This window comes from Bufo gargarizans, chromosome 4 (genome assembly GCF_014858855.1).
Source record: "Bufo gargarizans isolate SCDJY-AF-19 chromosome 4, ASM1485885v1, whole genome shotgun sequence".
Classification (NCBI taxonomy): domain Eukaryota; kingdom Metazoa; phylum Chordata; class Amphibia; order Anura; family Bufonidae; genus Bufo; species Bufo gargarizans.
The window spans coordinates 82,326,589-82,350,054 of NC_058083.1; positions in this window are offsets into that span (position 1 = coordinate 82,326,589).

Consider the following 23,466-nt stretch of genomic DNA (forward strand, 5'->3'; position numbering starts at 1 on the left):
TGTAAGCCAATAGCCGCATATCCTCTCAAAATGCCCATAGTTGACGAGGTAAGTAACTTACTTTGAATAAGTTGGTTACACTAAAAACCAACAATGAGTAGGCATCATTTTCCAAATACACAACAAAAAGGGAGATTTCTCTCAAATGTAGTGGACACATTGGTGGCTCTGGCGATCCTGTCGAAAGGCAACCCCCTTATGTGTGAAGAAAACCTGCAACTTCCAAAATTGCATCACACACTTGGAGTAAGGCAAGGTCTACACGACGACATTTGTGGCGAGCCATTTTGTAGCACCAATGTTGCGCATCAATTTTTAGAATGGCAGTGTCACGAGGGTATCGAGAACCACGCCTGACTCCGTTATACCCGGGGTCAGGAAGTCGGAGCGGTTGGCTGCACGCTCTATGTAAGATAGGGCTGTTTCCCTTTTGGTAGCTTTCTGGGTTAGCAATGCAAACCCTTTTCGCTCACTCAGGGATCCGTAGCTCCTTCTCTCAGCTGTTCCTTGTCCAGCACTCCCAACCTCCTTATATTCCTCTCTCACACTTCTCTGGTTGCCAGAGATAGAGCTTCCTGCCTGGACATCTATCCTGACCCACTGGAGCTGTGTTGCTGCGTTCTCGGATGGTTGTTTCAGAACGCTACCCTCCGGATCCCTGTTGGACCTTTGTGGACTGCTGTGGTCGTCCACCTGGGTGTTTGTGTTTGTTTGTATTTGTCTGTCCTCTCCCTGGTGTTTCCCTCTTAGTGCAGTGGTGCGGACTAGCGATCCCACTGGCCCGTTCACTATCTAGTTCTCATTTCTGTGAAAGCCAGGGTTTAGCCATGTGATCGCCGCACGGGTGAGGAACCCGTGTAGGGACGTCAGGGCAGTCAGGTGCCTGCCGCAAGGTGAGTTAGGGGTCACCACCTTTCCCTCTCCGTTGGCCAGGGCTTTCCCTGTTTTCCTCCCTGTGTGTGACGCCGGTCATTACAGGCAGTCAAGGGTGTCGCACTGCAACATGCGACATGCTGCGATTGCAACGCCACTGTCGCCTAAAATCCATTGTCGACTGATTTTAGAGCAAAAGACACATCGCAGTCGTCAAATGTCGCATGCTAGAGTGCAACAACAAAAACTGCCTTTTTAAAAGTTGTCGCACAAGATGATGGCATCAAAATGTTGCCCCACAACTGTTGCATCCTATCTGTTGGTTGACTTTTTGATGCGCACCAAATGTCGTTGTGCAGACCGAGCCTAAAGGTATAACACATATATGTTTGCATGGTGTTTTCGGACATGAATTGAATCAAAATGTTTTTATGACGATAACAAATAAAACTTACGGCCTCAACTCCATCACCGGACGAAGGAAGCTCAGCTGCTGAGTATAGATGTAGGGCCTTTTGCGGGATGTCCCTTCTCCGCTGCGGCCCTTTTCGTTGAGCTCCCTCCGGAACTGGTCCCTGCAGCTGTTCCAGCGGACCTTGACATTTTTCACTGTCAAAACAAACATCCAAAGTTGAATAAACTGAGAATTCCTCAAATTTGGATTTTTCAAAAGAAAAGCGCGTTGAATTTATGGAATGATTAAAATTTAAAAAATGCACTTCTCCACTTGTGGGTGAAAGAGAATGGTAGACAATTTCATGAATGGCGAAAATATGGGGAGATTGGCTTTTCAAAAGACTATTTCATGTAACTGCCAAGAGAGAGAAGATTAAAGATACTGTTCAACATGGCACATGTGTTCAAACTTGCCCAAAAAAGCCACAGAATACATTACAACGGTGGGCAGAAGGTAAGGTGGGAACAGACATTAAAACAGGAAGGGGGTGTAAAATAATACTAGAAAAGTAGTACAAACATACCCAGTGGCGTAAAGATAAATGACTGGCCACAATGACAAATGTCAAAGATGGCCCCCCTACCACAGTAATTTGTTTGCAACACCTTCCTTACAAGCCGCCTCAAGTCCAGTGGCTAGTAATGAACACTCTCTTTTCTCAGGATGCAGTTTCTAGCTTTTTTAGATTACCTATACTGTTCCTGTATATCTAACTGTGCAGACACTGTGGAGGGGTCCATGACAAAGTATTTAAATCTACTCCCCCCTCTTCCCGGATAGGGCCTTTCAAGCTCATGGACACAATGTAGCTGCTTCACCTGCTTCGCCTACAGCTGGGCCCCTACATGTACATACCACGCGAGCAGGGATGCTCACCCTGCGTCCCTTCCGCTGTTGCAAAATGACAACTCCCAGCAGGCCTTCAGGTACAGCAGGGCCTAGTTGGGAGGTGTTGTTTAACAACAGCTGGAGGGCCACATGTTGAGCATCCCTGCAATACACAATTAAGCCAGGCCTCCTATGGGACATGATTGGGAATTCTCTGAAGTAATTTACTTTTTCTTAAGGGACTACACAAGTACCAAACCTCTTTGCGACATTGCTTGCACGTACCTAGTTCTGCACGCCCTCTGTTATCCTCTTTATCCCACTCGCGTGGCTTGAGGCGACGGGCCACTTTCTCCCATGAGATCTCCTTCCGTACGCGGTCCTGATAGGCGGAGGAGCGAGTGTCCCATAGCTCCGGCCTTTCTTGTACTAATGTTATCAACTTCTCAACATTCCATTTGGGCATTTTGTCTGTTTGATAGTGAACTTGCACCAAACTTCCTGATGACAATTCTTGTCTGAGGTAAATCTCCTCACAAACAAGGCTTGCCAATCGTCTACTTTCAACTTCCTGTCTCCTTTTTTTTTTTTTTGGTGCAAAATGACTTGGAGACAGGTTTCCCGGCAACCAATCCGCAGAAAAAACGGACGCGGATGACACACGGAAGGCTTATAAGGTGCATCCGCGTTTTTTCACGGACCCATTGACTTGAATGGGTCCGCGAACCGTGATCCGTGAAAAAAATAGGACAGGTCATATTTTTTTCACGGACTGGAAAAACGGATGACGGACGCGGAAGCCAAACGGTGCATTTTCCGAATTTTCCACGGACCCATTGAAAGTCAATGGGTCCGCGAAAAAAGACGGGAAACGGAACAACGGCCGCGGATGCACACAACGGTCGTGTGCATGAGGCCTACATCACGAAAGGGAGGATAGGAGGTAACGAGTGTCTAAACCGCACTTGAATCCTAAGGGTGCCCACATGTTATTCTCTTTTCTGCAAACAACAGGGTTGGTGGATGTATGGCGGCATTATTACCCTGATGGGAGGGAATTCTCACATTACTCTCACGCCCAGTCTTCCTGGTCGCGACTGGACTATATCCTTGTCACATCAGAGGTATTGTCCAAAGTCCAGGAGGTGGAGATTTCTGATCTAGTTATATCGGATCACACCCCGGTAATCATGGAGATGAGAGATGGGTCCCCGAAAGGATCGGATTTTATATGGCGACTGCCATCTCATCTGTTGACGGACGAGGATTTTGCGGACAGATTAAAGGGGTGGTGGTGGGAGTATTCGCAGGACAATCAATCCTATGAATTAGATGCACAGTTGTTCTGGGATATGGCCAAAGCTGTGATTAGGGGTAGGATAGTATCGTATTCCACCGGAAAAAAAAGGGAGGCGCACAGGAAATATGTAGAAGCCTTACAAACATTGAGAAAGGCCTACTCCGCTTTTGACCAAGTCCCCACTGAGGCCAACAAGGTTCTCTGGGTGATGGCAAAACACACGTATGACTACTATTTAGAGAGCAGGGCTAGGTGGTATGGGGAACATAGGAAAGCAGATTTTTTCCGTTTTGGCAACAAGGCGGGTAAATTACTGTCAAAATTGGCCAAACCTTATACAAACCGATCCCACTTGCACCCCCTGAAAGATGCCAAGGGGATTCTTCACACCCACCCGAAGGAAATTCTGGGGGATTATTTTAGGTCCCTTTATTCTGAAGATCCATATGATGGAGATAGGGCTATAGAACTCCTAGAACAGATTAGCCTGCCCTCTATATCGGCAGAATCTCTAGCTTATTTAAATAAGGAGATATCTACAGAAGAGTTCAATGCCACCGTCACAGGCCTTTCAAATGGGAAAGCTCCAGGGCCCGATGGGTACCCTGCTGAGTTTTACAAACTTTTACCGGAAGAAGCCAAAACAGTATTGGTAACTTTGTTTAACTCTATTTTAGCTGGCAGAGCTTACCTCCTCTGGGAAAATGGCTTACATTAAGGTTTTTCCGAAGCAGGGAAAAGACCTATTACAACCTGAATCTTATAGGCACATTTCCGTTATAAACCAGGACGTCAAAATATTGTCCAAAATTCTAGCTAACAGATTGGCGGAGATGTTCCCAACTCTAATAGGCGATCATCAAGTAGGCTTTATGAAGGGACGCTCCACTGTCACGAATATCAGACGGGTTCTGTTAGCACAAGACAGTCAAAGGATTAAAACCCATGGCAATCCAGCACTTCTGACATTAGATGCCGAAAAGGCCTTTGATAATGTCAACTGGGCCTGGTTGGATGAGGTCATGGATGCCATGGGTATGAAAGGGGACTTTTGTAACTATCTGAAGGCCATATATGAAGACCCCCAAGTACAAGTGTATGCACCAGGGTTTTTGTCCTCGAGAATAATGCTGAGGAAGGGGACGAAACAGGGGTGCCTTTTGTCCTCCCTTTTATTTAACTTGGCCCTAGAACCCCTGGCTTGGCTCTTGATGCAATCCGACTTATATGAGGGGATTCAGGTGGGGGGGAGAGGTCATCAAGTTAGCCTGCTTTGCGGACTATTTTCAGATTTTTCTGCAATCCCCATATAAACACCTCAAACAACTCCTAGATACCGTGCTGTACTATGGTTTGGTGACGGGCTACAAAATTAATATATCTAAAAGCCAGATCCTTTTCTTTAATTCCGGGGAGCCTTATCCGCGGGGATAGTGCGGAGTCGAGGTACAACACGATTACATAACTTACCTGGGAGTTAAACTGGGGTGATCATCAGTCTCTCTCTATTCTCTAAATTATCCTCCGTTGATCCAGAAAATAATCAGAGAATTGGACAGGTGGAAGGATTTACCTCTCTTCTTACACGGTAGGGCTCAGCTTTTGAAAATGTCCAGTTTCTCACATCTGTTGTATCCCTAGCAAACCATCTCCCTACTGCTGAGGCACATTGATATAACGAAATTGCAGTCCGCATTTAATGCCTTTTTGTGGGGTAAGAAAAGGCCACGCATAGCTTATGAAAAATTGACAATGTTGAAGTGGGAAGGAGGTTTACAGCTTCCAAATATTTGTCACTATTATTATTATTATTTATTATTTAAGCGCCATTCATTCCATAGCGCTGTACATATGATAAGCGGTGCACATACATAATACAGACAATTGCACTATAACCATGCTGCGTTATTTCGCCATGCCAGGGATTGGGTGTGGGGAACTTCATATTTTACTGCGAGGCATATAGAACAGGAGCTAGTTGCACCTTGGGACTTAACAGCTTTGCTGCACACCAGGTTAAAAGACTTATCCCCACGTATCAAACAGTCCGTCCTGCTTCGTGATACCATAATGGCATGGAAGGCCATATGTAAACTCTACAAACTTCCTATGTACCTCACCCCCCACATGCTGCTGTGGACATTGCCTGCCTTTTCTCAGGGGAGAGACAATAAAATGTATAAGTTGTGCGGCAGAAAGGCATCCACAAACTACGAGACATTTTAGACGCCTCAAATCAGAAGCTGATAGAATGGGAAGAATTCCGAAATAAATGTAATGTTGATGCCTCTCACTATCTTCCGTATGAACAGATACGGTCCTACTGTAGAGTCCTACTGTAGAGCACAGTCGAAGAGCTTGGGGTAAACGGATAGATTGGCGTGGTTTTAGGCGTTGGTGGGGGTAAATAAATCTATGCTCCCTCTGTCAGAATTGTACCGCAAAATTCACAACACCAAGAATATAAATAAGAGTGGTTGCCAATACCTTCTCAAAGTGGGGGAGAGAGATTGACTCTCCAGAACTGGCCAGAAAAATGAGAGAGGGTTATGAATTTATGAGAAAAGCTATATTCAATGAACAGTGGAGGGAAACGCAACTGAGGTTAATGCACAGGGCAACCTATGCGTTCGATCTATCATTTAAAGATGTGCCTTCCCACTATCTGCGTCATTGTCCTAAATGTGAATTGCCTAGAGCAGGTCTTCTACACAGCATATGGGATTGCCCGAGGCTAAATCAGTTGTGGTCGGAGGGAGTAAGATATATTAAGGAGGTTTGGGACATAGAGGTGTTACTCAAACCAATGCAATGTATTTTTCACTACATACCGAAAACAGAGTCCAACTCGGAGGAGTCTGGGGTATCCGAGAAGGGAATTCATATATTACTTATGTCCATTAGGAGGGCGATCTTAAGACACTGGCTGGAAAAAGAACCCCCCTCATGGGAAGAGGTGATAGGTTTTATGAAGCAGGTGCTTTACTTGGAAAGGTTGGAAATGGAGAGGCACAAAGAACAATCTATTCGCACTTGAACAATCTATTCGCACTTTTATAAAAAATGGCGGAGATTTATTGAAGCTTCTCTGTCGATAGAAGAAATTAAAGAACTAATGTCGCCATTCACCCAAACTACATGGTACTTGGAGGCTAGAATTGGGGGAAAATTAGGTAAATTGGAAATTTAGAGTATCACAAGCTAGACTTTTACCCATTTACTGAACTCCGCCATTTCTATTGCCCCCATAAACAAGAGAGTACAGAGTTCTTCTTACAAATTTCAAGGTCCCATGGGAGGGGGGTGGGGTAGGGAAGGAGGTTATTGTTATTCTTTGTGTTGTTATTATATACTTTAATTTGCCAGGAAAAAAAAAAAAGGGAAACATGAGAATATAAATAATGTTACACTGTGATGCTTCTTTGGGGGTCATGCTGTAATGCCGTCCCTGCTGGCTGAATGTTGACGCGAACAGGGATATGATTCTGTATCTGAAATTGATTTCCCTATGTCTTGTTTTCCTTTTTTTCAATAAAAAGAAGTAAAAAAAAAAAGTGTTATCTCGTGTATTTTCATTAAATAGATCAGTCTTGTGGTTAGAAGCAGACTGAATGTCTCGGAAGTGTGTGTACACATGTCCTTGATACACATAGATGTATATGGTCTATGTCCATTGTTAGGAGTAGGTATCCACGGGGATTAAGTAGCAGGGAGGTAAAATAACTGAACGGATACTGGGGAGTTCTTCACAACTGCATTGGTCAGGGCACGGGTGATGTTACGGGACACATGCTGGTGTAAGGCTGGGACTGCACACCGTGAAAAATATTGGCAGCTGGGGACAAAGTAACAGGCCAGCAATTTGGAAAGGGGCGCATTAAGTGCTATGGCCTGTGGGTGGCTGGGTATTTGCACTTTCGATCAAAGGCCTGGGGTATAGAAATCTGTATGCTGCGCTGGGACACAGAAGTGGATGTGGTCGCTGATGGTGCTTGCGAAGGTCCAGGTGCATGGAGGGAGTCATCCGGGCCTGCGTCTTGGACAGGGGATTGGCCAGCACGTAACATAGGGGAAGAGGAGGCAGTGGTGTGACCTGCGGACACTGATTGTGGACCCAGGCATTCGACCCACCTATTAGGGTGATTTGATGCCATGTAGTGGATCACACTGGTCGTAATGAGGTTGCTAGTGTTCATGCCCCTGCTCATTTTGGTATGGCACAGGTTGCAAATGACAATTCTTTTATCATCCACACTTAGCAAGGGAGATTGCCGCAAGGGGGTGATCCAGGGAACAGTTGCAGGCCCGCCTTCTCCATTTTGCCACCCCACTGCCTCTTCCAGCCTGTTGTGGTGCTCGGATCCCTCCCCCTCTGTACTGCTGTCCTCGCTCGGCTTGCCACCTTCCCAGGTTGGGTTAGTAACGTCATCATCCACTTCCTCACTCTGGTTATCCTTCTGACTTGTTGACCTAACAACAACCTCAGTTATTGACAACTGTGTCTCATCCTCATCATCAACCTCTTGAGACACTAATTGCGGTTGACTTATTGGCAACTGTGTCTCATCAACATCATCCACCTCGTGAAACACTAATTGCCGTTCCCCACATCATCTTCTTGTGACTGTGGATGCTCAAGAGTTTGGGAATCTTTGCACAATATCTCCTCATGTCCCTCTTCAAGCGGGCTTGTCGAGAGGCCCAAATCAAGGAATGGCGATGAAAAGAGCTCCTCGCAATATCCGAGTGTGGGATTACTTGTTTGCCAGGACTCTCCATGGTGGGAGGAAGGAGTATCAGGGTGAGGATTCTGTTGAGCAGACTCTTGGCTACTGAGACTGGACTTTGTGGAAGACTAGGTGGTGCTTAACCGACTGGAAGCATTATCTGCTGCAATCCAACCAACCACCTAGTCGCACTGGTCTGACTTAGAGTGGTGTTCTGCGCCACCCTGAAAACTGGGACATAAAGCTAGGTATCGTGGATGAGTGGGTTTCTTGTGCTCTGGCAGCAGGCACAGTTTCACCGCGACCAGGGCCACAGCCTCTGCGTGCACCATCAGCAGCACGGCCACCTCCCCATCCCTTACTGTACTGCTCACCTTGCGCATATTACATTTTATATATGCTTGCAAGTGTCACACGTACAGTAGTGCAGGTTTTGCAAGTGTATGCGCAAATAAAGTACACAGAATGTCACAGATATTTTTAGGATGCACACACATTAAACAGGAGGTATAGCACAAGTAATGTCGCTGTCACCACCGCCTAATAAAAAATTACACTGAATGAATGTCACTGATATTTAGGATGCGTACACGTTAAACAGGAGATGTAGCACAGATAATGTCGCTTTCCGCAGTGTCTATGAAAAAAGTACACTGAATGTCACAGATAATTTAAGGATGCACAAATGTTATACAGGAGGTATAGTGCAAGCAATCTCGCTGTTACCAGCAGCTAATAAAAAATTACACTGAATTAATGTCACTGATATTTAGGATGCGCAAACGTTATAAAGGAGGTATAGCGCAAGTAATGTCGATGTCAGCAGCGGCTAATAAAAAATTACACTGAATTAATGTCACTGATATTTAGGATGGCTAAACGTTATACAGGAGATGTAGCGCAGGTAATGTAACTGTACACAGTGGACACCGTCTACAGAAAAATTACACTGGATGTCACAGATATATTTAGGCTGTGCACACGTTACACACGAGATGTATGTAACGCAGATAATGTCTCTGTCACCAGTACCGAAAAAAATTGCACTGAATGTCACTGATATTTCGGATGCACTAACGTTATACAGGAGATGTAGCGCAGGTAATGTAACTGTCCGCAGCGGACACAGTCTACAGAAAAAGTACACTGGATGTCACAGATATTTTTAGGCTGCGCACACATTACACAGGAGATGTAGCGCAGATAAAGCACTGATTATGCGTTCCAGCCAGTCAATCCCTGTAATGCCAGTAGCCAACATGGCTACGGCATTACAGTAAATGGCGTAGCAGCCAACAAACGTCCGGGGAGGAGACTCGAGCATCTCACGAACTGGTGTTCGGCCAAGCATGGGAGCCCAACACTAGAAGTTTGGTGTGATGAGTGTCTCAGCCATAGTCCCTCACCTGTAGCAGGGTAATGCAGAATTTTGCTGATCACTCTGATGTTTTGTCTCTCAAGTGCTTTCTTGAGGTTGCAAATAAATTTGGTCTCTCTGGAGAATCCTATATCGTTTTTAGGAGCAGGAGCTCTGCAGTGTGCTTCCTCTCCTTACTGAAGCCCACTCCTACCAAGAGGGAAGGAACAGAGTGGATAAGCCTGTTCCTGTCAACCTTTGCCAACCATGACCCTGCTGCTGAAATCTACGGCCACAACATAAAATACAAAACATTAACAATACAGAATAATACAACAATTGCAGACACCCCCAGGTCTGGGGAACTGCAATTCTGCCACATTTTATGTCAGCAGGATTTGTTATTAAGACTGGCCTAATAAATGTCAGTCTTAATACACACCCCTATTTTTTTTTAGCAAATCTCAGAAAATGTATTATTCCACATTAAAAATTATTATGCAAATGTTATTTTTATAGGGTACTGTTCCATTCTGAATTACAAATCACTTGAGTTGTTGTCTAAAGGAATGCAACATTACCCGTCCGGTCTGATCCTCGCTGTTGCAATCCTGCATAACATTTGCCCTGTGTTTGCACCGTAACCGATTGGGTTAAGAGTATACAACATGTGCTGTGAATCGCTCTACTTTCTTTGTGGTTCAGTCGCATACCTGCCTGTTGAATAACACAAAAGGTAAATATCTAAGCGCCTCCAAGCTCCGCAGCTCCTTGACTAAGCACATGCAGGATAAGTCCAACAAGAGCAAACATACCAAGCTGGGCAATCACCTCTCCTGTGTCAAAATGTGAGAAGTGATCTTTAAAAAACATGTTAACCGGTTATATACTAGATGTAGCTGACAGTTCTGAGAATGGTGAGGTGAATACTGCATAAGAGCAATTGAAATCTCCATTCTTTTACAGAAGCTAAAATCAGGAGTGTATCATAAAAGAAGAGAAAGTATAAAGGACAGATACAACGTCTCTTCTTTTTTTTATTCACTCCTGCGTGCAGATATAATTTACTAGTGTGGATAAGTCGGAATTCTGTTGCAATTCGGCCCATCTGAGTTTAGACATATTTATGAAGCAAGTAAGCCAAAAAGAAAAATCCACTGAGGAGTGTCACCTAGCTGGAAATCGGCATGGTTTAGCAGGAAAATTGTACAAAAGTGTCTAGCCATCAGGGGCGAAACTACCATAGCGGCAGACCATGCGATTACTATGGGGCCCAGGGCAAGAGGGGGCCCAGTCTTAGTTGGGATCATCCCCTCTTCTACTGGAGGTGAAAACTTGGTCAGGACTCTACCCTCTAAAGGAACATCTTTTAGAAAATGAGACAGTGAAAATGGTTTAGGCAGAAACCCTTCTGTCCTGTGTGGGGGGCCTGGTCTGACCCTTACTTACAACACTACTCAGTCTTTTCATGTAGAATTTAATGTACAAGCCATCAAAATCAGGTTAGTTCACCGCACCTGCACAACTCTGCGTATCCCCAATATGAATGGTGCTCTGGATAGAATATCATGAACCAAGATTGTAAGAGTAAGTAGCAGTGTCTGATACAGAGAAGCATGAACATACTATCTGGTGGACCTCAACACTTGCTGCCTAGTTATTGAGTCAGAACATGTATACTGGGGACAGGGAGCAGTGCTCCTGGGTGTAGGAGAACATCATGGCTAGAGATGAGCAAATTGAGGCTGACGAAGTGGAGTTCGTTACGAATTTCAGGAAAAATGTGATTCGCACCGAATGCAAATTTCCTCGCACTTCGTGGTAATCGAATCGCGTTTTTTCCTAAAATGGCTGCTGCATGTGTGAGGACAGGGAGAATGGAACTCTGGGAAGGCAGGATCACCCATAATGCTATGCATGCAGCCAATCAGCAGCCAGCCAGCTCTGTGATGTCACAGCCCTATACAGTAAATAGCCTGAGCTTAGATTCTGCCATTTACCAGTGTACTTAGTGCAGAGAGAGACGTCAGCAGGCGCTAGGGACAGTGCTAGGAAAGACTTCATTGTGCTAAAAAAACGATTTACAAGTGCAGGGAAAGATTATTCAAGGTGTAAGGAAAGGATAGGGAGGAATCGTTCCACATCATTTCTGTTGAACAGGGTTCATTCGGGGAGGTGATAGCCTGGGTAAAAAGTACATTCCTAGTACACCTTACTGCACTGACTGGGGACCCAAATTGCCATTTAGTGTTGATTGCGAATATTCTAATTGCGGATTTTTATCGTGAATATCGGCACTTCGCGAATTTGCGAAGCTGTAGAATATAGTGCTATATATTCGAAATCGCGAATATTCTACATTTTATTTCATCAGTACCCTCCCTTCTTGCTTGTGGGCCAATGAGAAGGCTGGAATATATTTGTCTGAGCTTAGCAACATCCTTAGCAACCAATAGGAAAGTTGCCTACCCTTTACTATATAAGAACCTCCCCAGCAGCCATTTTCTGCAGTTTTTTTGCAGTTCTGAGAGAGAGAGAGAGAGAGAGAGCAGTGACATTGCTGTGCTCTGTGCTTTCATCTGGATCCTTATCCAATGACATTAGATAGTTAGAATAGCTCATATATATAATACAGATAGTGGGAGATAGTCAGTGTAGGTTAGATAGTGAATAGTGTAGCTGATAGGTTCCAGTGCAGGGTGTTGGGAATTACTGTTTCTCTGCTGTCCATACATACATGCTACAGACATAGTGCTGTGATATCACAACAATACTTAGTGCACCAATCAGTAATATCTATTCAGACCTGATAAAATGTGAAGTTGCATGTATTGAGCAAAAAATCATTAGTGCTGATTTGCGCATCGTGAAAATAATGACTGGGGATCACGAATTCTAGATATCGCGAATTTATTGCGAATATTATGCGAAAAATTCACAAAGTATTGCAAAAACTAATATTGCCTATGCCGCTAATCAGTATTGCCATTGCACAGCTCTGTAATTCCAGCAAACTGTTCTTATTAGGCCTCCTGCACATGACCGTTGTGTGCACCCGTGGCCGTTGTCCCGTTTAACGTGTTTTTATGCGGTCCCATTGACTTTCAGTGGGTCCGTGGAAAAATCGGAAACTGCACCATTTGGCAGCCGCATCCGTGATCCGTGTTTCCTGGACGTGAAAAAAATATTGCAACACGGCAGACCTGCAGGGTATAGCGAGGTGAGGTCACGGTTATGGGCAATCGAGGGTTGCTCACTGTATTGGAGAACCCTGGGCAGGCATGTGGCAGTGAAGGGGAGGTAGACACGGTTCCTCTGGGGCACACTCGGTATGTAGGGACCAGGCCTGATGGTGGATGAGGTGCCCTGGATGTTACAGGTATTTTGCGTGCCTGGGGCAAGGTCCCTGTTGGATTCGTGACGCCAGTGCCTTTGACGGTGGCACACCGGTTGGTAGTTGGAATGAGTGAGGCACACAGATGGAATAGTGAACCAAACGTTACTTTACTGAACAGTCCAACTTTGTACATGCAGGTGGTACACAGTCTCTTAAATCACAGCTTCACAAGTAGGCTTATTCACAAGATGGCAGGTATTGATTATGCAAGATACTCAGAGGGTAAATCCACAAATGCTCTCAGAATCAGGTTGTACCTTTCCTCAGAAATAGCGTACACTTGTTCTTTCTAGAACTCCTGTCTGGCTTTCTATCCCAAGGCCCGGATGCCTAAAGGGTGGCTTAAATCCTTTGTAATTATATCTTCCTCTGGTATTAATTACTTTCTTTCCTTGCTAAGCATCTGCCCATCAGGGTTACTTATCTTTCCCTGGGATTTCCTTACTTGTTTGGTGAATGACTGTGGGTTTCTCCCAGGAGGTTCTGTCCTGCAACTGGGGTGTCTCTACTGAGCTAATCCTAGCCTCAGGAGCTTCAGGTGGACGAAGTAACTCCTCTAGTCCCCTGGAATGAACTAACTCTTCCCTGTCTGGGCCTTCCTATATATAACTAGGGCTCTCCAGCTCCCTCTAACGTCCGGGAGGCTAAACTATACCCTGACAGGCCTGACACCCAGATAATACAGGGAAAACAAACACATGACATTCAATGCAATGAAACACATTAACCTGTGCAGTGCCCACCTTTACCTAGTGGGACACTACATACCCCCACGCTATAACGTTGCCCGTCCTCGGCGCAACATGGAGGGTCCGCCCATCTGGAAGCGGCAACCTGAAAGACAGATGAGAACATGCACATACAGTATTCACCACATGAACAATATAACAGTGGGCAAACAGGATCACTGAAAGGAGTGGTGACAAGGGGCGTCGTTCTCTTCTCTCAGGATAACATAAGGGAACAGGGGCGCTGACCTGGCACAGCGTATCAATAAACCAGGATAGTCCGTATAAAGGCAGATAAACATAAGTCCTTGGAGGCTCAAAGAACAACATGAGTCCGTACCCAGGCTTGCAAAGGTTAAACAGGGGTTTCCCGTGAGGGGCTACCTGGGCCCATAATGTAGTCCCCAAACCTCACAGGTCGATGCCCCCTGGTAGAACGGGTAGACCTCCTTACTGGCAGGGATTATTCCTGCCCGGATTCAGGAATGTCAGAGGAGCCCACCGCCTCTGGAGCTTCTTCAGGAGGCTGAGGGCTAACAGGAACAGGAGCAGGAACCAACAAATTCAACCAAGGCGTGAGGGCCCAGTGGAGCGGCTCTTTATCATGGATTAAGTTCTCCACAGCCTGCATAGGGTCCATAGGTGGAGCCGGCAACTCTTCCTCGGTAGGCTCAGGCTCCATCTCCTCTGCCGCTGGTTCTCCTTCTATACAGGGCTTGAGGCGGTTCCTGTGAACAACTTGGGGACCTTTTCCTTCCCTGGAGACCTGGTAAATGTGGGCCGCAGCATTGGGTATGGCAGTAATAAGGTAGGGAATCCTTTCCCATTTGCTGTCCAACTTGCTGGTCCGGTGGTTGTTTTTCAACCATACCTTGTCTCCCAGAGCCAGGGGTCCCGCATGGGCAGTCTGGTCCTAGTCCTTCTGCTGCCTTTCTCGAACAATCTCCATCTGTTCCTGGACAATCTCCTTAGCATTAAGAAGACGCCTTTGGTGTTCCAATACCCAATCAGTCTTGGGCAGTGGGTTGATCTGATCCGGCACTTGTACCCCTAGGGAGTGGTCCGCAGGCAATCTCCCTTGTCGGCCGAACATCAAATAGAACGGGGTGTAACCGGTGGAACAATGGATGGTGTTGTTGTAAGTGTACATAAGCTGCGGCAACAGAGTAGGCCAATCTCCCCTTGTCTCAGGGGGTACTGCGCTCAGCATTTCAATGAGAGTCTTATTCATTTTCTCACAGAGTCCGTTACCTTGCGGATGATAAGCGGTGGTCCGGACCTTCTGGCAGTTGTGTAGCAGGCACATCTCATGAAACAGCTGTGACTCAAACGCAGACCCTTGATCGGTGAGGATCCTTTCTGGGCAGCCGTAGGGCAGCAGGAAATGCTTCCAGAACGCCTCCGCTGTGGTCTTGGCTGTCAGGTCTTTCACAGGCACTGCTACGACAAACTTAGTGAAGTGATCAATTATAGTCATGGCATATGTATACCCTGAGCGACTCGGCTCTAACTTTACATGATCAATGGCAACAAGTTCTAAAGGAGCCTTACTTACAATAGGATGGAGAGGCGCCCTCTGGTCATGGCGTTCAGTCCGCCCCACAGCACAGGCAGTGCATTCTCGGCACCATTTCTCAATATCCTCTCTCATCCCGATCCAATAGAATCTTCTGCGAATGGTGGCCTCAGTCTTTTGCACACCGAAGTGTCCGGACTGATTGTGGTACATATCCAGCACCAGGCTGGCATCCCGACGTGACAGGAGAATTTGATACACTCTATCATAGGACACTGGATCCAGACTCCTTCTGAGCAACAGGCCCTTTTGAAGGAATAGTTGATGGCGATGTCTCCACAGTCTCACTAGCTCTGGGTCTGCACTCTTCCTGCGGATCCTCTCAGGGACTTTTCCACTGGTAAGGAAGTCAAGCAGTTCACCGAGGACTCTACTTTCGGACTGGAGCTTAATCCATCTTTCTTGATCGCCTCTGGACTCAGGACCATCTGATGAGGAAGGATCCGCAGCAGGGGAATCTCCAGCACGTATATTATCCTGCTGGGTAAATTTATTATAAAACGCTGGCATCTCCACCTCTTCCCAGGCATCTTTTGGTTCATCTGGGGCTTCTGTAGTGGGGAGTCGTGACAGAGCATCAGCGTTATCATTGGAGCGGCCTGCCCGGTACTTCACAGTAAAAACATAGTTGGCCAGGCGGGAGGCCCATCTTTGCTCTAGTGCCCCTAATTTGGCTGTATTCAGATGCGCCAGGGGATTATTATCTGTGAAGGCAACAAACGGTGTGGCAGCGAGATAGTCCTTAAACTTTTCGGTCACAGCCCACACTAAGGCAAGAAACTCCAGCTTGAAAGAACTGTAATTCTGGTCGTTCTTCTCAGCTCCCTTCAGGGATCTGCTGGCGTAGGCAATCACCCTTTCTTTGTTATCTTGCACTTGAGCCAACACGGCCCCCAGGCCTCTTTTACTGGCATCTGTGTAGAGGTGGAATGGCTTCTGATAATCTGGGTAACCCAGAACAGGGGGTTCAGTCAACTTCTTCTTTAGGAGTTGGAAGGCAATTTCCCGCTCTTCATTCCACTCAACAGGAATAGGAGTCTTTGGGCTCTTTTTTGGATGCCCCCTCAAGAGTTCCTCGATGGGATCCGCAATTTGTGCGAAATGCGGGATGAATCGCCTATAATACCCTGCAAAACTGAGAAGGCTTCTCACCTCTTTCACGGTCGTAGGAGTAGGCCAGTTACGGACAGCAGCAAGTTTATCAGGATCAGGCGGTACTCCTTCGGCACTGACAATGTGCCCGAGATATTTGACGGCTGGTTTCAGCAGGTGGCATTTGGATGGCTTGATTTTGAGGCCATATTTGGTAAGAACTTGAAACACCTCACCCAGGTGCTTTAGATGGTCCTCATACGTCTTGGAATATATAATGACGTCATCCAGGTATAATAGTACCGTCTCAAAATTTCTATGGCCTAAACAACGTTCCATCAGCCTCTGGAACGTTCCTGGAGCATTACACAGTCCAAATGGCATATAATTGAATTCAAACAGGCCCATAGGTGTAGTGAAAGCAGTCTTCTCTCGATCTTCTGGGGCCATGGGTACCTGCCAGTACCCACTGGTTAAGTCCAAGGTGGAGAAATAGGCTGATGACCCCAGGGCAGTCAAGGACTCCTCAATGCGTGGCAATGGATATGCATCTTTGTGGGTGATTTGATTAATTTTCCTGTAATCCACACAGAACCTTATGCTGCCATCTTTTTTTCGAACAAGTACTAGGGGCACAGCCCAGGGGCTATGACTGTCCCGGATTATATTAGAGTCTTTCATCTCTTGTATCATCTCTTTCACAGACTGATAGGTAGTAGGTGGTATGGGTCTGTGCCTCTCCTTAATAGGAGGGTGAGAGCCAGTGGGTATGGTGTGTTTGATCACACTGACCTCTCCATAGTCTGTGGAGTGTTTGCTGAAAGCCTGGTGGTGCTCCTTCACCAGCTTCAGGACTCCCTCTATTTGCTCCTTTGGGGTGGATTCGTCCCCCACATGTAGTTCTTCCCACCAGGATGCCGTTGGGGTGCTGCTGTTCTGCGCGGTCTGGAACGCCTCCGCGGCAGGCAGACGGATCACATCCTGGAAAGACACCTGGAAAAGCTGAGCAACGGGGCAGTGTTTAAAGAGAGTAACGGGATGATCACCAAAGTTGATTAAACGAACAGGCACTTTACCTGGAGACACGGTCACCAGGCTCTTGGCTGTCCGTACGAAAGGATGATCCTTAATAGGAATAGGTTCCACTAGGGCTTGATAGTCCTGGCCCTGAATCCCTAATACAGCACGGTACCACAGGATGATCTGGGAATTCGGAGGCAAAATCACCGGCCGGTTATCCCGGATCCGGACAGTGCAAATTTCTCCCTTCTTGTTGGCGAACCTTTGTTGAGCGCACAGCACGCTAATAGTTTTCTGAATAACTCTTCTGGAAGCAGGTGAGGCGGACGATATGGTTTGATTCAATGCTTCAAGCACTTCGGAGTAACAATTTTTAAGAACATTAGTCCCTAAGATCACAGGGTATCCTCCTTTATCTCCGGCTTGTACCACAATCACGCCTTGCTGTGGCAGGGTGGCTTCTCCCACCTGAAGAGTAGGTTCCCAATACCCATGCACTTTCACTGGCTTACCGTTGCTAGCGATGATATCCAGCCAGGACTCTGGTGGCTGGGTGAGGAGACTTGGATCCCAGAACTTGTCAAAGGCAGGCCGTTGAATGGTGGTGACCTGTGACCCAGTGTCCAACAGGGCTTCAAAGGGTATCCCATTGATACATATATTAATTTTCGGACGGGATCCTACATACTTAGGCATCCAGCTTGGATCCTTTGGACCTACTGTTCTACCTCCCGAGGAGCGGTCCTCTGCCTCAGGGGTTACCCGTTTAACTGCCAGCACATTGATTCAGTATGTCCATATTTCTTGCAGTGATGGCAGACAGGCTGTTTTCTACTTCTGGGCCGGTACTTCGGTCCTTCGGTCGGGTTTCTCCCAGGAGGTTCTGTCCTGCAACTGGGGTGTCTCTACTGAGCTAATCCTAGCCTCAGGAGCTTCAGGTGGACAAAGTAACTCCTCTAGTCCCCTGTCTGGGCCTTCCTGTCTGGGCCTTCCTATATATAACTAGGGCTCTCCAGCTCCCTCTAACATCCGGGAGGCTAAACTACACCCTGACAGGCCTGACACCCAGATAATACAGGGAAAACAAACACATGACATTCAATGCAATGAAACACATTAACCTGTGCAGTGCCCACCTTTACCTAGTGGGACACTACAATATGACGTGCCCTTTTTTTTAACGGCCAACGGTTCACGGACCCATTCAAGTCAATGAGTCCGTGAAAAATCATGGATGCACACAAGATTGTCATCCGCGTCCGTGATCCGTGTCCGTGATCCGTGTCCGTTTTTTCCTATCATTTCAATGGCAAACTTGACTTCATTTTTCAGGTCCGTGGATCCTCCAAAAATCACGGAAGACCCATGGAAGAAAAAACGGGCACGGATCACGGTACAACAGATCCACGTTTTGCGGGACGTTAAAAAAAATACGGTCGTGTGCAGGAGGCCTTAGGGTGCAAGTGCTGTTTGATACAGGCATTAACTGGGGTTATTACAAGGAAATATTTCAATGTTTTATTTGCCCTAGAGCGGTGCAGTTATATGTTCTAAAGCATTTTTGGCTTGTATTAGTGGGAAAAAAGGGCTTATTAGCCATTGTGTGGTGAAATGCGAAAATTACAGCCTTTTTGTCATTTATTAGTGGCAAAAGTAAAATATATTTGCCGCTCAGCGGTTGTTATCTGTTCTAAATCCCTTTTTCCATGTATTAGTGGAAAAAGAAAAAATATATTTGCCGCTCAGCAATGCAGTTTTCTGTTTTAAAGCCCTTTTTTGCATGTATTAGCGGAAAAAGGAAAAATATCTTTGCTGCTCAGTGGTGCAGTGAGATATTTTACAGCCCGGTTTGCTGTATATTAGTGGCGAAATAAAAATATATTCGCAGTTCATCGTTGCACTTATCTGTTGAAAAGCCTTTTGTGTAAAAATAGAAAAAAATTAGGGCCTAATTGCCGTTAATCATTGCGCTTATCTGTTGAAAAGCTTTTTGTGTAAAAATAGAAAATAATTAGGGCCTAATGGCCGTTCATCGTTGCACTTATCTGTTGAAAAGCTTTTTTTGTAAAACTAGAAAAGAATTAGGGCTTAATTGCCATTCTTCGGTCCAGTGAGATATTTTACAGCTCAGTTTGCCATGTATTACTGGCGAAATACAAATATATTCGCCATTCATCGTTGCACTTATCTGTTGAAAAGCCATTGTGTCTCCACACTATGTCACCTTGCCACTCTGTGGTCTCCTGCTGCTGCTCCTACCTCCACTCTATGTCACCCTGCCACTCTGTGGCCTCCTGATGCTGCCGCCTCCTACAGACTCAGTGATTTGTCCACTCTGTGGTCTCCTCATGCTGCTTCCACCTCACCACTATGTCTCCTTGCCACTCTGTGGCCTCCTGATGCTACCACCACCTCCATACTATGTCACCTTGCCACTCTGTGGCCTCCTGATGCTGCTGCCACTTCCACACTATGTCACCTTGCCACTCTGTGGCTTCCTGATGCTGCCGTCACCTCCATACTCTGTCATTGTGCCACTCTGTGGCCTCCTGATGCTGCTTTCACCTCACTACTATGTCATAGGGCCACTCTGTGGACTTCTCATGCTACCCTCCCTACTTCATAACTGGGCTACTATTTTGCCTTTTTGGCTTAGCTGACATCACTTATTTGACCCTTCCTCTGATCTGTCAGAAGGAAGGTAAAATGAGACGCACAACGGATCCTGTCTGTGTAGCAGCTGTAAGACCTGTATGGTCCCATCAGAATTGACTTTTGATTTGGTAGCCAAAAGCCGGAGTGGGCACAAAACACAGAAGACTTGCAAATATTCCATTCACGTGTCATCTCTGTTTTGGATGCACCCCTGTTTTTTTTGGCATTAGAAATACTGATGGATTACTCACCAAATGCTGACCGAGTGAAGGCAGATGCTCAACAGACAGAATCAGTTTTTTGTGGGTTATCGTTCTAACGGATCAGAGGAAGGGCAAAATAATCTGTGATGTTCACACAAACTTACTGCTGACACCCTCTCCACTCTGTCAGGGGGCTCTACTTGTATACGCGTTTAATAGAACAGGTTCTGTAGACATCTATGTGGAATCAGCTGACGACGGTGTAATAAGAGTGCGCTTCTTCTTGACGCTAACATCAACCTGTAAGGCTGAGTTCACACTTGAGTTATTTGGTGAGTTTTGGCCCGTGACTGCCCAAATAAGTGATGTGTGCAGTGATTCTAAGAGCGACACCTGTCATCTGCGTGTCATACTGACTCACAGTATTGTTTCACTACCAAAGCAGACTCCCTATGTGTGTTACTGCAAGGCACAGTGTTCTACACCACTATAAAGGCTCTCTGGAGCAAGGAAATAGACGGTTTTTTTAACGTAATTTGCAACAAATAAATTTGGATCGAAGCGAATAAAAAATAAAATCGGAAAACTGGTGAATCGAATTTTTTAAAAATTTGCTCATCTCTAATCATGGCAGATGGTAAAAACTGGCAGCTAGAGACAACGCGTGCAGAGGGAACACTGATGAAAAATACATCATATTAACATTACATTATTACATAAATACATGACCGGTGCCAAAGAAAACAGTAGAACATAGAAAAGTACTTGACCAGTAGTAGAATAAACACTTATAGTTATAAAAAGCAAATAAATTGAACTGTCTCATAATATCAATTCCAACTAAACTTCTCGTTATGGAGAGCATATAAACTCCATGTAGATGTAGCAGTTGGAACCCAATACCCCAATGGTGCAAGGTGCAACAGGGCTAATCACCAAGCGACCACGCTGCCCATTTCTGGTGCTATATGTTATTCCTATGTTGCAGAGACAGAGGTCCTACAGATGCATTGGCAGAACTGACATACATGGTTTCTGATTATGTATGTGAGTTAAACGACATCTGTTAGCAGATTTGCACCTATGACACTGGCCGACCTGTTACATGTGCGCTTGGCAGCTGAAGGCATCTGTGTTGGTCCCATGTTCATATGTGTCTGCATTGCTGAGAAAAATGATTTTTTTATATATGAAAATGAGCCTCTAGGAGCAACGGGGGTATTGACGTTACACTTAGAGGCTCTGCTCTCTCTGCAACTGCCCCATGCCCTTTCCACTTTGATTAACGGGACCAGGCAGTGTAAACGGGATCATGCCTTGTCCTAACTTCTCCTAAAGTCAATTAAAGTATAGATGGCGCGGCAGTTGCAGAGAGAGCAGAGCCTCTAGGTGTAACTGCAACACCCCCGTTGCTCCTAGAGGCTCATTTACATATATTAAAACCGCATTTTTCTCAGCAATATATGAACATGGGGCAACTTATTCCATATCCACAGAATAGGGGGTAAGTGTCCTATCAGCGGGGGTCTGACCTCTGGGGCCCCTTCTGATCATGAGATCTAGGGCTTGTGCTCCCCAGTTTGAATTGAGCTGCAGTCACACATGCACACTGCCTCTCCATTCGGCATAGCCAGAGATAGCCAAGCGCTTGTACTCAGCTATCTGTGGCAGTCCCATAGAGTTGAGTGGGGCTGTGGATGCATATGTGTCTGTTGCTTCATTCAAGCAGGAGCATGGGTCTCCTTCTCATGCTTGCCAGGGGCCAAATCATTTAGACCCCTGCTGTTCAGACACCTTTCCCCTATGCTGTGAATAGGAAATATGTTGTCTCAATTGGACAACCACTTTAAATGCTTTGTCTATTGATAATATGAGAGTAGAAATCTGTTTCTGGAGGAAAACTCTACTGTCGCCATGTTCTAGATCAGTCACTGACTACTCGTAGCACTGTACATTGGTTTCCCCCCATATGAGAAGCTGTGTATGAGGTTGTGCAGGAACTCTCAATTAAATTTTTTTTGTGAGGGTTCTAGTCTAGTGGTGAAAATGTCTATAAGTATAATAGGTCCTAAAATAAAGATTTGACAAACTGCGAGTTACCAGTTCTAATCATTTCTGTGCAAAGGTGAAGGCCTTGCACTGGGCCGCTCAATGAGATGTCATCACGATTTTAGGAACAGTTGATTTGTGAGGGCTGAGGACGGGTGATTTATGAGAACATAAGGGATGAGTGAAGGGACTAGTTCTATAGTAACAGCAAACACTTCTCTTTCATCACCCACTGAACATTTATTCTCTTGGACCTACTACTTCCTTCTGTATGAATTCAGTGGAAAATTGTTGTCTGCCTTTGTTCGTGGGAATTTCCTAAGACAAGTGACATACACGCCACAATAGATGGTTAAATTAGTACAAGGTTATTACATAAGTTATTTTTAAGATTCATCTTATTTCAAATCTAAGTTGGAAACTGCATATCCAGTAAGAAAGTAAAAAATGATTGTACTGAACATAGTGATGAATGAAAGATATTGTCTGGATACTGTACGTCAGGCTAGCTGCTGTTGGCACATTGTATCCGTAATCTATTACTATATATGCTCAGGAACACAAGAGCATCATAAGATTCAGATGAACATATGGACACCTATCTGTTGTGCATTCATGAGGTGCTCACATTTTTTCTGGGCTACACTGCTAATTTCATCTGAATTGACTTGAGGAATAGAATTGCATGTCCAGTGGCCAGGTTTAAGGTAGCTCCAACACTACGCTGGGCCCCCCGAACACCGTTGAGGTGTCACCACATATTGCTGGTCTCCGGAAGGGATGGTAAGGCATGGTGTACCTTATTTTGCTATAATGGTGCTCCATAGGATCTTCAAAGTTTTGGATAAACCAACCCTGTCTTATACTTCTCCACATCTTTGTCTCTGACCTGTCTGGAGAGCACCTTCACCTTCATGTTGCTTGTTTAGTCGTTTTGCAGACTTAGGGCCTTACAGAACATGTGTATTTATACTTACGTCATGTGACATTTTGGAAGTTTATTGGTTGGAGCAGGTCTTATTTTGCGGATTCATAGCACAGGTGGTGAATACACTGAATACATATGCACTCACAGCATCTCAGCTTTTATTTATTTTATTTCTTTATTTTTGTCCATTCTTCTCCTGTAAACATTTGGATTATTTGATAGGTGGCTCAGGTCCATTATCATTAGCAATCCATTTTAATTTCAAGATGTGATGTA